Source organism: Trichomycterus rosablanca, unplaced genomic scaffold (assembly GCF_030014385.1).
Source record: "Trichomycterus rosablanca isolate fTriRos1 unplaced genomic scaffold, fTriRos1.hap1 scaffold_252, whole genome shotgun sequence".
Taxonomy (NCBI): Eukaryota; Metazoa; Chordata; class Actinopteri; order Siluriformes; family Trichomycteridae; genus Trichomycterus; species Trichomycterus rosablanca.
The window spans coordinates 44536-55000 of NW_026947080.1; the positions used below are offsets into that span (position 1 = coordinate 44536).

At 24.4% G+C, this 10465-nt stretch overlaps 1 long non-coding RNA gene across 1 annotated transcript; it reads right to left on the reverse strand.

Annotated features, from left to right (window-relative positions):
- Window positions 1-583: 583 nt before the first annotated feature.
- On the reverse strand, window positions 584-3402 carry LOC134307087 (uncharacterized). Its single transcript, XR_010009655.1, has 2 exons — window positions 3217-3402; window positions 584-981 (listed from the first exon to the last, which is right to left on the reverse strand). It is a non-coding gene; the product is annotated as an uncharacterized LOC134307087 (long non-coding RNA).
- Window positions 3403-10465: the final 7063 nt, after the last annotated feature.

Sequence of the window (10465 nt, forward strand, 5' to 3'; positions counted from 1 at the left end):
AATTGGTCTTATTTATAATATTCTGATTATTATTATTATACTACTTGCTGCAATTATCTTAATAAAATACTTTCTGCTGCACAATCTGTAGTTAATCTGTAGCATAAATCTACTATTTTATCTATGAGGACGTGAAAGGAGAAGAAATTGGTAAATAAATAGTATCGCCGTGTTTTGGGGGCAATTCCGGCCCAGTTATGGGAGAGTCGGCGGAGATCTGGCATCCGGATTTGGGCCAGTGTATTTGGTCCGATTCTGGCCAGTCATTCAAAAAGATTCAGAGCCGACACGGGCTGCCGGCACTGAACCAGATGCGGCAGGCTCGGCTGGCAGGAGCTGCGCCGGAAGTGGGCCACAATTACAAGGCTAGCTGGGTCATTACATCCTGGAAAATGTAATCTCGTTCCTCATTAATTTACTTTCACGTTACATTCTAAACACAAACAAATACTGTATACTGGAATCACATCTACAAACAAATTCCATTTATTTACTTTATTTATTTAGTTTCAGAAAAATCCTCTCTTGTACAGAGATGTGCCTGTGTTTGTGTCTGCTTTAAAACATACACGCCATGAACCAATCAGATTTAACATAAACAAGTTTATTCCTTAATTATTTGTCCTTATACTAGAGGAGCGACTCGGTTCCTTTAGTTCATTTTAAAGAGTCGTTCAATAGAATCGGTTCGTTCGGGAACGACTCATCTCTCATCACAGTAACTGTAATGTCATTACAAATATGTAACTGTAACGCGTTACATGACTTCGTTACAGATAAAAAGTAATCACGTGACTGTACCGCGTTCCCCCCAACACTGTAGGTGAGAGATACAGGGCTAATGGAGATGTTTTACTGCTAAGCTGCTGTTCAACTCCAGTCCAGTTGGTGGCGCTGGTGCGTCTTAAGTTGTTCTGCCAACCGCCATTAAACATCATAAGAAGAACAAGAAGCTGCTGTGTTTGTACTGTAGAGCCTCATCTGTAAGTAAAATATGTATTTAATTATAACCCTTATATTTAATTATAACCACATTCTAATTAATAATAAAACTAGAGTTCATAATAAAACATCACTGAGAGGATTTGAGGAGCTTTAACTCCAGTTTTATTTAAACACACAAACTATTAGCTGCTCCGCTAACTGTTAGCATCACACATGATTCAGTACTGATGAACCGATTCATTGAACCGATGAATCAGTGGATTGTAACGGATTCAGAGTTTATTCATTATTAAATCTAACATTTTGATATAAACGCGTCACATTTTCAGCTTTGTTTACAGTTTTTAATGTTTGATAGAAACAGCGAGTTCTTGTAGCTTTGTTTACAGGTTGTTTTACAGGTTTATAGTAAAAGTTAAAAGTATTAGTACAGCACTGTTATTGGGAGTGGATGAGAAACTAGATGTAAAGAACATCAGACTTAATCATTTCACTTTGGGCCACAAAACCACTTCCACCAAACTCAAAGGGTTGTTTCCCAGACAGGGATTAAGGCTTATAGTCCAGGACTACATTTAGCTTTAAATAGAGAATCTCCATTCAAAATGCTGTGTAGTCTAGGACTAGGCTTAATCCCTGTCTGTGAAACCAACCCAAAAAGTTCTATTAGAAGTCTTTTCTGTCTGATGCTGCTCAGTCCCACAATAGTTTCAACATTTTCACTCTGTTTACAGCCTCACAGCATTAAAAATAAACAGTTAAAACAGTCTGAAAGAATTTTCCTGGATTTCTCTTTAATAGGGAATAAAGTACATTTGTCTATCTGTCCGTCTGCCTGTCAGATCTTTTAATAATGCAGTCAGCAGAAGAGGGACACGTCACCCCCATAGATCTACAAAATGAAGTATTCCAAGAGAAACTAATAAAAAAGGAGGAGGAAGAAGATGGAAGTTACTTCTGTAAGTAAATGTGGAGCAGTTTGCCATGTTAGTACAGTACAGTGTGGTTAGTATAGTAGAAATAATAAGAGAATGTGGATAGTGGGATTAGAACCTGTACTGTACCGTACTGTCCAGTGTAGAAGTGCTGATACTTCCAGTCTGGATTAAATCTAAGTAGTATTTATTTGTGGTAACTAAACCCACAACCAGTGTTAATTTTGACAGCAAATTTTGATTTAGTCTTAGTCATAGTCTTTTGACTAAAATGTGATTTAAATTTAGTCAAAATTTAGTCATCTGAATTGTTTTAGTCTAGTTTTAGTTGACTAATTGTCATAAGAATATAGTCGACTAAATCTACAGTCGATTTAGTCAACTAAAATACATATTTGTTTGTTAGGATTTTAACGTCATGTTTTTACACTTTGGTTACATTCATGACAGGAACGGTAGTTATTCATAACACAAGATTCATCAGTTCTCAAGGTTATATCAAACACCGTCATGGACAAATTTAGTATCTTCAATTCACCTCACTTGCATGTCTTTGGACTGTGGGAGGAAACCGGAGCACCTGGAGGAAACCCACACAGACACGGGGAGAACATGCAAACTCCACACAGAAAGGACCCAGACCGCCCCACCTGGGGTTCGAATCCAGGACCTTCTTGCTGTGAGGCGACAGTGCTACCCACTGAGCCACTAAGCCACCGTGCCGCCCTAAAATACAGTGTATCACAAAAGTGAGTAAACCCCTGTTGCCGGTGGTTTAGACATTAATGGCTGTATATTGAGTTATTTTGAGGGAAGAATAAATTTATACTGTTATATAAGCTGCACACAGACTACTTTTCATTGTGTCAAAGTGTCATTTTGTCAGTGGTGTCCCATGAAAAGATATACTGTACTTAAATATCTGCAGAAATGTGAGGGGTGTACTCACTTTTGTGATACACTGTACATATAAAGGGTGTAAAATGTAAATGCTTTTTCATCAGTTCCCTTAAATTATTTAAGTCATTATATACACTTACACAAAATTAAACATTTTTTAACCAGTTATGGAATATTATTAATGTTTGAAAGTGCAATACGCACAAAAACAGATTTAACCTCTTTCAAACATCTTTATTTACCTGACCTCGCTTATTGAGCATAACAATAACAAAATATTAATGACCAGTAGGCCTGAAAAGTATATGCATTGTTTATAACAAAATGCATATTACATTCTTTATAAAACTGGGTACTGTAAAAGCAGCAGTGCCATTATGTTTCCATTATACTGCCAGCTGTGCCAGATGTCGTTTCAGATTTGTTGTGTTTTTACCCGAGATCGTCGCCCCACATGGTTTACACATCATCTTGTTTTTCATGACGTTAAATGAGAAATGTGTCCAGATATCGGCTCTCCTCTTTCTCCCTGTTAACATCGTGGAGTTAACCTAGTTCCATGAGTAACGACAGTTCACAGGCTAGTCTGGTCTTCCCGGGTTAGATCAAATGTGTGCGAGTGTGCTCTTACCGCGGTACCGCAAAAGATTAGTACTGATTAGATGGCTACCCGGCTTGTCCCGCCCCTCCACATACGCTAAAGTAGTTCTGATTGGATCTCTTCCTAACTTGTCCCTACCTTCCACAAAACTAAATCAGTTATTGGATGTCGTCCCTGCCAAACATTTTCGTTTTGTTTTTATTCGTTGACGAAAGTGTCGATTCATTTCGTCATAGTTTTTATCCTTTTATGTAGTTTCTATTTAGTTATCGTCTCGTTTTCGTCATGAAAAAAAGGTTTGTTGACGAAAACTATGACGAAAATCATTCGTCAACGAAATTAACACTGCCCACAACCTTCAGTTTCCTCCAGTTGTTGAGTTTCTTCTTCACATATTGATGAATTTCAGGTGAAGGATCTTTAATCCCTGTGGAACACGTCACCTCTGAGGAACACCTCACCCCAGAGGAGCAACAGTGTGGAGGTTTCCAGATGAAGCCTGTGAAGAAGGAAGAACCTGAAGATAAAGATGAACTCGGTAAGTAAAAATAACATTTATTATTGAATGTATTTGTGTCTATCACTAATACTAACACTAACAGCACCACTAAACCCTCACAGTCACACAAACGACTCTAATCTCTATTTACACAAACAAAGAAAACCGTCGAGCCCAACTTGTGAGAATCTGTTCAGCCATGATAATAGAGACAGCAGCTGATCTATTAATAATAATAATAATAGTAATAAGTTTAACTTATATAGCGCCTTTCACCAAACTCAAGGTCGATGTACAATGACAAAACAAACAAAACAAAAGGGATCGATTACACATAGAATTCAGGGAAAAAAATGAAAGTATTGTGTATAGAGAAATTCACAGAGAGAAGAGATCCAGCAAAGAGTCGAGCAGAGAGTTCTAGAGTGCCTCCCATAGTGGACGACCTAAAGAAATTAATCATTCATGATGCATCATGGTACAGGACTTTATCATCAGATCTCAGTTTAACATTTACTAACAATTTTTATTATTTATAATGTTATAAATGTATTTGATTATTTATAATGTTATAAATGTATTTGATTATTTATAATGTTATAAATGTATTTGATTATTTATAACGTTATAAATGTATTTGATTATAATGTTATAAATGTATTTGATTATTTATAATGTTATAAATGTTTTTGATTATTTATAACGTTATAAATGTATTTGATTATTTATAATGTTATAAATGTATTTGATTATTTATAATGTTATAAATGTTTTTGATTATTTATAACGTTATAAATGTATTTGATTATTTATAATGTTATAAATGTATTTGATTATTTATAATGTTATAAATGTATTTGATTATTTATAATGTTATAAATGTATTTGATTATTTATAATGTTATAAATGTATTTGATTATTTATAATGTTATAAATGTATTTGATTATTTATAATGTAATAAATGTATTTGATTATTTATAATGTTATAAATGTATTTGATTATTTATAATGTTATAAATGTATTTGGTTATTTATAATGTTATAAATGTATTTGATTATTTATAATGTTATAAATGTATTTGATTATTTATAATGTTATAAATGTATTTGATTATTTATAATGTTATAAATGTATTTGATTATTTATAATGTTATAAATGTATTTGACTATTTATAATGTTATAAATGTATTTGATTATTTATAATGTTATAAATGTATTTTATTATTTATAACGTTATAAATGTATTTTATTATTTATAATGTTATAAATGTATTTGATTATTTATAATGTTATAAATGTATTTGATTATTTATAATGTTATAAATGTATTTGATTATTTATAATGTTATAAATGTATTTGATTATTTACAATGTTATAAATGTATTTGATTATTTATAATGTTATAAATGTATTTGATTATTTATAACGTTATAAATGTATTTTATTATTTATAATGTTATAAATGTATTTATTATTTATAATGTTATAAATGTATTTGATTATTTATAATGTTATAAATGTATTTGATTATTTATAATGTTATAAATGTATTTGATTATTTATAATGTTATAAATGTATTTGATTATTTACAATGTTATAAATGTATTTGATTATTTATAATGTTATAAATGTATTTGATTATTTATAATGTTATAAATGTATTTGATTATTTATGATGTTATAAATATATTTGATTATTTATGATGTTATAATTGTGTATTAATATTTATAATGTTATAAATGTATTTGATTATTTATAATGTTATAAATGTATTTATTATTTATAATGTTATAAATGTATTTGGTTATTTATAATGTTATAAATGTTTTTGATTATTTATGATGTTATAATTGTGTATTTTTATTCATAATGTTATAAATGTATTTGATTATTTATAATGTTATAATTGTGTATTTTTATTCATAATGTTATAAATGTATTTGATTATTTATGTTATAAATGTATTTGATTATTTATAATGTTATAAATGTATTTGATTATTTATGATGTTATAAATATATTTGATTATTTATGATGTTATAATTGTGTATTAATATTTATAATGTTATAAATGTATTTGATTATTTATAATGTTATAAATGTATTTATTATTTATAATGTTATAAATGTATTTGGTTATTTATAATGTTATAAATGTTTTTGATTATTTATGATGTTATAATTGTGTATTTTTATTCATAATGTTATAAATGTATTTGATTATTTATAATGTTATAATTGTGTATTTTTATTCATAATGTTATAAATGTATTTGATTATTTATGTTATAAATGTATTTGATTATTTATAATGTTATAAATGTATTTGATTATTTATGATGTTATAAATATATTTGATTATTTATGATGTTATAATTGTGTATTAATATTTATAATGTTATAAATGTATTTGATTATTTATAATGTTATAAATGTATTTATTATTTATAATGTTATAAATGTATTTGGTTATTTATAATGTTATAAATGTATTTGATTATACAAACAAAGAAAACCGTCGAGCCCAACTTGTGAGAATCTGTTCAGCCATGATAATAGAGACAGCAGCTGATCTATTAATAATAATAATAATAGTAATAAGTTTAACTTATATAGCGCCTTTCACCAAACTCAAGGTCGATGTACAATGACAAAACAAACAAAACAAAAGGGATCGATTACACATAGAATTCAGGGAAAAAAATGAAAGTATTGTGTATAGAGAAATTCACAGAGAGAAGAGATCCAGCAAAGAGTCGAGCAGAGAGTTCTAGAGTGCCTCCCATAGTGGACGACCTAAAGAAATTAATCATTCATGATGCATCATGGTACAGGACTTTATCATCAGATCTCAGTTTAACATTTACTAACAATTTTTATTATTTATAATGTTATAAATGTATTTGATTATTTATAATGTTATAAATGTATTTGATTATTTATAATGTTATAAATGTATTTGATTATTTATAACGTTATAAATGTATTTGATTATAATGTTATAAATGTATTTGATTATTTATAATGTTATAAATGTTTTTGATTATTTATAACGTTATAAATGTATTTGATTATTTATAATGTTATAAATGTATTTGATTATTTATAATGTTATAAATGTTTTTGATTATTTATAACGTTATAAATGTATTTGATTATTTATAATGTTATAAATGTATTTGATTATTTATAATGTTATAAATGTATTTGATTATTTATAATGTTATAAATGTATTTGATTATTTATAATGTTATAAATGTATTTGATTATTTATAATGTTATAAATGTATTTGATTATTTATAATGTAATAAATGTATTTGATTATTTATAATGTTATAAATGTATTTGATTATTTATAATGTTATAAATGTATTTGGTTATTTATAATGTTATAAATGTATTTGATTATTTATAATGTTATAAATGTATTTGATTATTTATAATGTTATAAATGTATTTGATTATTTATAATGTTATAAATGTATTTGATTATTTATAATGTAATAAATGTATTTGATTATTTATAATGTTATAAATGTATTTGATTATTTATAATGTTATAAATGTATTTGGTTATTTATAATGTTATAAATGTATTTGATTATTTATAATGTTATAAATGTATTTGATTATTTATAATGATATAAATGTATTTGATTATTTATAATGTTATAAATGTATTTGATTATTTATAATGTTATAAATGTATTTTATTATTTATAACGTTATAAATGTATTTTATTATTTATAATGTTATAAATGTATTTGATTATTTATAATGTTATAAATGTATTTGATTATTTATAATGTTATAAATGTATTTGATTATTTATAATGTTATAAATGTATTTGATTATTTACAATGTTATAAATGTATTTGATTATTTATAATGTTATAAATGTATTTGATTATTTATAACGTTATAAATGTATTTTATTATTTATAATGTTATAAATGTATTTATTATTTATAATGTTATAAATGTATTTGATTATTTATAATGTTATAAATGTATTTGATTATTTATAATGTTATAAATGTATTTGATTATTTATAATGTTATAAATGTATTTGATTATTTACAATGTTATAAATGTATTTGATTATTTATAATGTTATAAATGTATTTGATTATTTATAATGTTATAAATGTATTTGATTATTTATGATGTTATAAATATATTTGATTATTTATGATGTTATAATTGTGTATTAATATTTATAATGTTATAAATGTATTTGATTATTTATAATGTTATAAATGTATTTATTATTTATAATGTTATAAATGTATTTGGTTATTTATAATGTTATAAATGTTTTTGATTATTTATGATGTTATAATTGTGTATTTTTATTCATAATGTTATAAATGTATTTGATTATTTATAATGTTATAATTGTGTATTTTTATTCATAATGTTATAAATGTATTTGATTATTTATGTTATAAATGTATTTGATTATTTATAATGTTATAAATGTATTTGATTATTTATGATGTTATAAATATATTTGATTATTTATGATGTTATAATTGTGTATTAATATTTATAATGTTATAAATGTATTTGATTATTTATAATGTTATAAATGTATTTATTATTTATAATGTTATAAATGTATTTGGTTATTTATAATGTTATAAATGTTTTTGATTATTTATGATGTTATAATTGTGTATTTTTATTCATAATGTTATAAATGTATTTGATTATTTATAATGTTATAATTGTGTATTTTTATTCATAATGTTATAAATGTATTTGATTATTTATGTTATAAATGTATTTGATTATTTATAATGTTATAAATGTATTTGATTATTTATGATGTTATAAATATATTTGATTATTTATGATGTTATAATTGTGTATTAATATTTATAATGTTATAAATGTATTTGATTATTTATAATGTTATAAATGTATTTATTATTTATAATGTTATAAATGTATTTGGTTATTTATAATGTTATAAATGTATTTGATTATACAAACAAAGAAAACCGTCGAGCCCAACTTGTGAGAATCTGTTCAGCCATGATAATAGAGACAGCAGCTGATCTATTAATAATAATAATAATAGTAATAAGTTTAACTTATATAGCGCCTTTCACCAAACTCAAGGTCGATGTACAATGACAAAACAAACAAAACAAAAGGGATCGATTACACATAGAATTCAGGGAAAAAAATGAAAGTATTGTGTATAGAGAAATTCACAGAGAGAAGAGATCCAGCAAAGAGTCGAGCAGAGAGTTCTAGAGTGCCTCCCATAGTGGACGACCTAAAGAAATTAATCATTCATGATGCATCATGGTACAGGACTTTATCATCAGATCTCAGTTTAACATTTACTAACAATTTTTATTATTTATAATGTTATAAATGTATTTGATTATTTATAATGTTATAAATGTATTTGATTATTTATAATGTTATAAATGTATTTGATTATTTATAACGTTATAAATGTATTTGATTATAATGTTATAAATGTATTTGATTATTTATAATGTTATAAATGTTTTTGATTATTTATAACGTTATAAATGTATTTGATTATTTATAATGTTATAAATGTATTTGATTATTTATAATGTTATAAATGTTTTTGATTATTTATAACGTTATAAATGTATTTGATTATTTATAATGTTATAAATGTATTTGATTATTTATAATGTTATAAATGTATTTGATTATTTATAATGTTATAAATGTATTTGATTATTTATAATGTTATAAATGTATTTGATTATTTATAATGTTATAAATGTATTTGATTATTTATAATGTTATAAATGTATTTGATTATTTATAATGTTATAAATGTATTTGATTATTTATAATATTATAAATGTATTTGATTATTTACAATGTTATAAATGTATTTGATTATTTATAATGTTATAAATGTATTTGATTATTTATAATGTTATAAATGTATTTGATTATTTATGATGTTATAAATATATTTGATTATTTATGATGTTATAATTGTGTATTAATATTTATAATGTTATAAATGTATTTGATTATTTATAATGTTATAAATGTATTTATTATTTATAATGTTATAAATGTATTTGGTTATTTATAATGTTATAAATGTTTTTGATTATTTATGATGTTATAATTGTGTATTTTTATTCATAATGTTATAAATGTATTTGATTATTTATAATGTTATAATTGTGTATTTTTATTCATAATGTTATAAATGTATTTGATTATTTATGTTATAAATGTATTTGATTATTTATAATGTTATAAATGTATTTGATTATTTATGATGTTATAAATATATTTGATTATTTATGATGTTATAATTGTGTATTAATATTTATAATGTTATAAATGTATTTGATTATTTATAATGTTATAAATGTATTTATTATTTATAATGTTATAAATGTATTTGGTTATTTATAATGTTATAAATGTATTTGATTATACAAACAAAGAAAACCGTCGAGCCCAACTTGTGAGAATCTGTTCAGCCATGATAATAGAGACAGCAGCTGATCTATTAATAATAATAATAATAGTAATAAGTTTAACTTATATAGCG